Source organism: Mercenaria mercenaria, chromosome 15, assembly GCF_021730395.1.
Source record: "Mercenaria mercenaria strain notata chromosome 15, MADL_Memer_1, whole genome shotgun sequence".
Lineage (NCBI taxonomy): Eukaryota > Metazoa > Mollusca > Bivalvia > Venerida > Veneridae > Mercenaria > Mercenaria mercenaria.
Genome location: NC_069375.1, coordinates 36,489,021 through 36,495,636, shown reverse-complemented (window position 1 = coordinate 36,495,636; position 6,616 = coordinate 36,489,021).

Here is a 6,616-nt window from a genome sequence, read left to right as displayed (position 1 = left end):
CTGCTTTTTGCAAGATTTATGGCCCCTTTTGGACTTAGAAAATATCAGATTTCTTGGTTAAGTTTTATGTTTAGGTCAACTTTTTCTCTTAAACTATCAAAGCTATTGCTTTGAAACTTGCAACACTTGTTCACCATCATAAGCTGACCCTGTACAGCAAGCAACATAACTCCATCCTGCTTTTTGCAATAATTATTGCCCCTTTTGGACTTAGAAAATCATTTTCTTGGTTGAGTATTATGTTTAAGGCAACTTTTCTCATAAACTATCAAAGCTATTGCTTTAAAACTTGCAACAGTTTTTCACAATCATAAGTGGACACTGTACATCAAGAAACATAACTGTATCCTGCTTTTTGCAAGAATGATGGCCCTTTTTAGACTTAGAAAATCATGGGTAGGACAATATTTCTATTATACAAAAAAAATCAGATGAGCGTCAGCACCCGCAAGGCGGTGCTCTTGTTTAAATTCTGTGATTTTGTTTATTGTTTTGTATAAATGGATTGTTCACCTTGTGTACATGTATATAGAATGAATTTACACCACTGTTATTCTTCATAGGGATTTTTGAGGGATTTTTTTTTCTACTAATGAAGTACATTTATGTATCATATTTAAAGTATGTGGAAATTCAGTTATATATTTTTGTACATGCTTTTTTAACAAGAATCAAGCAGTAATTCTTATTTTAAAAGTGAAATATGATCATAAATTATGTCTTAAGGCCATTTCGTATATGCACTGAACAGCAACCATGTCAGATCTGATGCATTTTTTTTTTTGTTCATTTTTTTGAAATTGGCAAGGGCTTTCACATATACACTGAATTTAGTTCCGAATCTCTGGGCGAAAATGTGTAAATTGATCAGTTTCTGGTAAAACGTGATCTTACACACTTTTCAGACCCAAATAATTTGGGTTCAAATTCATTATTGAACTAGAATTTCAATTTGGGCATTTTAATTTTTATTTCAATTTACTTTTCTTTTCAGTTTCATTGTATAAGTGACATGGCCCATTAGACATAATGCATTCTATTTTTTATGCCCCTACATTGATGTGGGGGGCATATAGCATTGCTGCTGTTAACGCTGTGAAGATGGTCTGTACTAAAACTTTGCTATTTATAGGATAATGCAGTATGTGGGGGCATCCGTTTCCTATGGACAAAATTCAAGTTTTTTTCTGATTTGATTTTGGTTTGTTGTATATGTGAAATGGCTTGTACTTGAATAGTTTTGATAAGGTGCAAACTTAAGCTGTTTTGAAAATGTGAGAAAGAAAAAGCGCCCCGCCAAATTTTATTTTCCACAATAAATCGTTTTTCCAAAAAGTTTTTTGCATACCTTAAGATCATTTGGCAAATAAATATGCAGAAAACAAAACTTGTATTTATATCAAGGTCAGGCAATAGAAATTCAGGTGTTTGTAATTCATATTTGAATTGTCAATCTCTGCTGCTGTTAATTTGTTTAAAAAAAGCAAGGTCATCATTATTTCTATTTTCATTGTAATTTTTAAAGGGTGTATGGTAAGTTCATTCCAAATGGAAAAGTAAGTCAGCATATCAAAAACATGCTGCTGTAGAAATGTTGTTAGTTTCGGATTTTCTTATTGGAGAAAAAACATCTTGTTCTATGCCCCAAGTTCGGAAATTTTTGACTTGAAAATAAATAGGCGTTTCATCTTTCATTGTTTCTAACACAAACATTTTATGTCAGATCTGAATTATTTTTTGTACAATACAAAGTCAACTACTAAAATATAAAACAAAACAAATAACTTCCAAATATATTGCAACATATGTGTACTGTTAAGTATGGAAGTGTCTTACCCATATAAATTTTAGTGAAAAATGCCATTTTCTACAAAACATGTTTATGTAAGGGAAAATTTTCACCAAATGCCATACATTAATCTCAATTCATCCAATAGTAAAACCCTAAACATTGTCATTGGTAGTCTTTCAGTGAATGGAATGAACCTTTCCTGTTTTCTGTTACATCTCAGTAAAATAATATGGTCATTTGCTTAACCGGAACGAACTTTCTTTACACCCTTTAGAAGAAAATAATCTATTCTATGATGCATGTAGTTTCTTACCGGTAATTGTTAACTGCATTCTGTTTTGCATACAGTTTCAAAAATTACCTGTTGGAGATAATTCATTCATAGATATTTCAGGGACTAAAGTTGCCATTTTTAAATGCATAATTACTTTTTTACTACATTACATACAGAAACACCATCATAACTTTTTAAGATAAAGAGACAATTTTTGGTTTTTAATCAAAACTGAAGTATTTACTGGCACTAGATATTTCAGCAGAATTACTTAAAATATTGTCGTTATTCAGAATATACTACTGTAACAGATTGTTCATAAAATGTAACAAAATGGAATATATGTCCTAACCTTCGGACATTTGTTGGTTTAAAGCTTAGACTGCAGAAGCCATTTTGAATTATATAAGTTTCTAAATGCTTTGTGAGTACTGACAGCTATGATAGTGGTTGGTAGAATTTCATCATGACTTGTATTAAGTTAATCTTTTTTTAAACACATAGGTTGTACTTGTGTATAAGATACAAAATGGTTGCCCCTTAGGTTGAATAAATATTTTAAAACAATTTTTGCTCCGTTTCATATATAAATGTTCTGACCTGGGTCCAATTACAGTTATAATTTAATTAATTATAATTAATTACAGTTTTTCAATTAACTGAAAGTTGACATAATGGTAGTAGTAGAGAGTTGAACCATCAATGTAAAATAAAACCTAAGTATGACTTCCTTAAGTCTTCCATTTCATACAAATTTGCATAATAAATGAGTTTAATTACCGGTACTAGTAGTTTGTTTATAGATTTTGTCTCTGTATGTTACATTTTAACCCTTAGCCAGCTGGTGACAAGTGATTTTGCCTTTGCGACCAGTGCAGACCATGATCAGTCTGCGCAGATGTACAGGCTGATCTTGGTCTGCACTGTTCGCTATTCAGTCAGTTAAAGAACACCCTTTTGAAATAAAAGTGGTATGGCCCAAATTGAATGACAGACCAGTCCATTTTAGAAATTTAGCACGGTCATGGTTAACTTACTGTCAAACTGCTGTGTTATATGTAGCTGATCATATTTGGTGCATTTATGTACTGTTCAGGTCTTCCATCATTGTAGTCTGGTTTTCATGTTTTTTTTATTCATTTGCTTGCAAAGCATTCATTTTATTGCAACAAGCCTTGTGGAAGTTGAATAAGTAACAGAGAAAATTTGATGAAATAGCGTTGCGTTTTATATTTGAAGAATGCTAACATCTTACATGATGTTCAAAGAAAGTTCTGACATAGAATAGATAGAACTGAGTCCATGGCATGGGTTGTATTTACTTCTGTAGCATCCAGTCCAGCCAATAGTGTTGGAAACAGTGCCACTTAAAGTATTCCGCCAGCACTAAACATTAGCTGGGATATCAGCTGGCAGTCAATACTGGGTTGTTAGAATTGTAGTCCAACCTGCTTACCTCTGTGCCGCTGGCTCTCTCTCAAGGAAAATAGTGATGCAGAATAAATTGCAGACTTGCATGAAGTTTGAGGGGAGTAGCCTCTTGACTAAAGTTAAACATTCTTGCTCTATGGTTGATGAAAAATCAAAAGTCTTGCCAAGCCCAGTTGATGAAATTTTTTTGTGAGTACAATCATGTACTTACTATTTGTGTACTGATCCTTTTTCAATACAACATGTACATATTATTGTAGGAACAGATGTTTTTGGTCACTGGAAAGCTCTGAAGCTTTATAGTTGTTGAAATTGGTAGTTGTAACTTTTTAACAAATCCAGGTTGTAAGTTCATAGTTTGTATAAGGTATAACGTACTGCTTAGCTAAATAGCTAACAATTGTATGACCTTTGCACTGAAGTTTTTACTTCAGTGTTTATGTTTTTATATCAGTATATTTTGTTAGAGAGTTTTTTTCTGTTGCAGTACTGGTTTAATTTTTAACTAACAGTAGTAGTAAACTCAGTTATGACATGCTGTTAATAAGAATAAATTTCTGCATTTTATTTTTCAAATTTAACTTATAGAGAAACTGTTAAAGCACTTATGTCTCCATAAATATAGTTGACTGTTTACAAGATCTTAGTGTTTACAGAAACCGTAATTTAATTTTTTTAAACAGTGTTACCATACCTTTAAAAAGTCATTCAGATTTCTCATTTTCTATAAAAAGAAGAATTTATTTATTTATTTGGGTTTTACGGCACACCAACACAGTATACGTTATATGGACAAAAAAAAGTGTATTTTTCTGTAGACAAGTGCTTTCCAATTGCTGTTTCATTTTTAAAACTATGAGAAAACAGATGTTAAAAAGTTATGATTTTATCTGCTTTGAAAAGACCCATTATCTATTCAATCCTTTTAGAGTATTTTAACTGAAAAGCAATTTTCTCATCGCGGTTCAAAATATTTTTGATAGATGCTTAAAGGATGTATTTTTTTCATTCTTGTACTGAAAAACAGTCAAATGTAACATTCGTTCAAGGCATCAGGTAAATTCTTACTATGCATTAATTATCCATTCCTTTGTTAAGTTTTATCTGTGTTTTATGATAAGCTTTTAGCTTCAAGCTTTTATTGATAAAATGAATTTATTTTTAATAAATGATAACATAGTGTATTTTTGTCTGTTTTGTATGAAACTTAATGATGTGAACAGAGCTACTTTTATTGGAAAGGCAGATTTTCTTTGCTGTACCCCCACCCCTCACACTATTTAATTTATTGGGTACTGGAGTATTTAAATGATGTAATGAACCCAATCAATAAAAACCTTATGCAAGTGGAAGGTTAGGCATCAAATTCAAACTTGTGGAAGGTTCGGCATCAAATTCAAACTTGTTGATAGCCATTAACTAAATTACAGAGAGAGTTAAATATTAAAATACCTGCATGGTTAGTTGCTTAACCTTCTGTTTATGGAATGACTGTAGTGATGAATTATTCATGACAAAACTCTTTTGAGAAACATTGAGCTATGATACAATATTGGGACCTGTCTGTTTGGAAGTATACCTTGGGTCTTTGCCTCCATTAAAACTGTATTTGCAGTATTCTGTCTGAAATTCCTAACAGAAAAAGTTTGTGTTTCAGCACTGGCAGTTAATAATTTTGGGGAAACATCAATTTTTACTTTTCACCAGAGTTTGAAATGTGATTAGGTTTTCAGCATGGTACAAGTTTTATTACTGTAATATTCTCGCAAAATACTACTGTCTGTGTGGGTGTCACATGTGGAAGGATACAGTCAATCTTTCTGCAATCTTTGTCTGGAGACAAATTTATAGTTACATAAATGTATCACTATGAAATGAACTTGCGCATATTGGCAGGAAATGCATGTACATGTACCATGTCCAGTGTAAGTTGTGGCAAAATTAACTTTTACAAAAAGCCTCCTAAAAAAATAAATGCATGTCCTGTTACAAGAGACCTGACCTTATTTTACAGAAATGTATAACTTTGAAATGAATTTTTGCCCATATCACTACGTCGATGTTTTGGGTTGGGGGTATATAGGAGTGAGCTTGTTGGTCCGTTGGTTTTCATGGTTTCCGAACAATAACATTCCACTCCTGTGACAATTCTAGTTTATTTTGTTGGGTTTAACATCACACCAACACAATTATAGGTCATAATTGTGGTGACCTTCCAACTTAGACCTCAGGTGTCCCTTCGGGCATTATTTTATCATGAGCTGGCAACTGGGTAGAACCAGCCAGCTGGATGGCTTCCTTATATGAAGACTTACGCAAACTAGCTCAAACCCGCATTGGTGAGGGGCAAGTGATGAAAAGTCAACAATCTTAACGTCTAGGCCACAGAGGCTCCCACAGTTTTCAAGGAACATGATAATTTGTGCTTTGTCAGAAGAAAACGTCCCCAATATCTATGCATTTATTAATAAGATCCTACTAAATTTACGCTAATTAGTGTTAACTGGTATTCATAAAGTTTCTGATATTAATTAATATCAGTTTGCAGCTGGAAAAGCTAGAAATTGTCACACAGGATTCCCAGGCTAGGCTCAAGCTACCAGAAATGCAACTATCAATAAACTTTGGCAAAATAGTAAGATAGATTATGACAAGTTAATGAGTTATATGCCGATACAGTTAATTGTTTGCATTATTTTGTTTGTGTGTGCAATAGGTTCTGAAGCTGGAAATACCATAAAAATCGATACGCTGATTGTCATGAATAACTATCTGCAATAACTGCTGAATAATAACCCGCTTCATTGTTGTTTGGTTATTCATTCATGTCCTGAAAACCAAGTTTGTTAAGGACATATTAGGGAAACCTACATCTGTTCAGTTTACAGATAGCTCTTGTTTTAGCAGGTCATAACTAACAGCATTGTTTCTAACAATCTGGCCTCATTGAGAGTGCATCAGTTGGTCTTATGCGTTACCTGTTTAGCTAACCAGCCCAGCTTTTCTACACCACTCTAAGCACTTTGAATTCTGCTCTAAACCACAACTCCATCAATCAAGATTTCTGGCCATATGGCTGACAATACAATTTTTATCAGGGGTAAAATCACCTCAAAAAG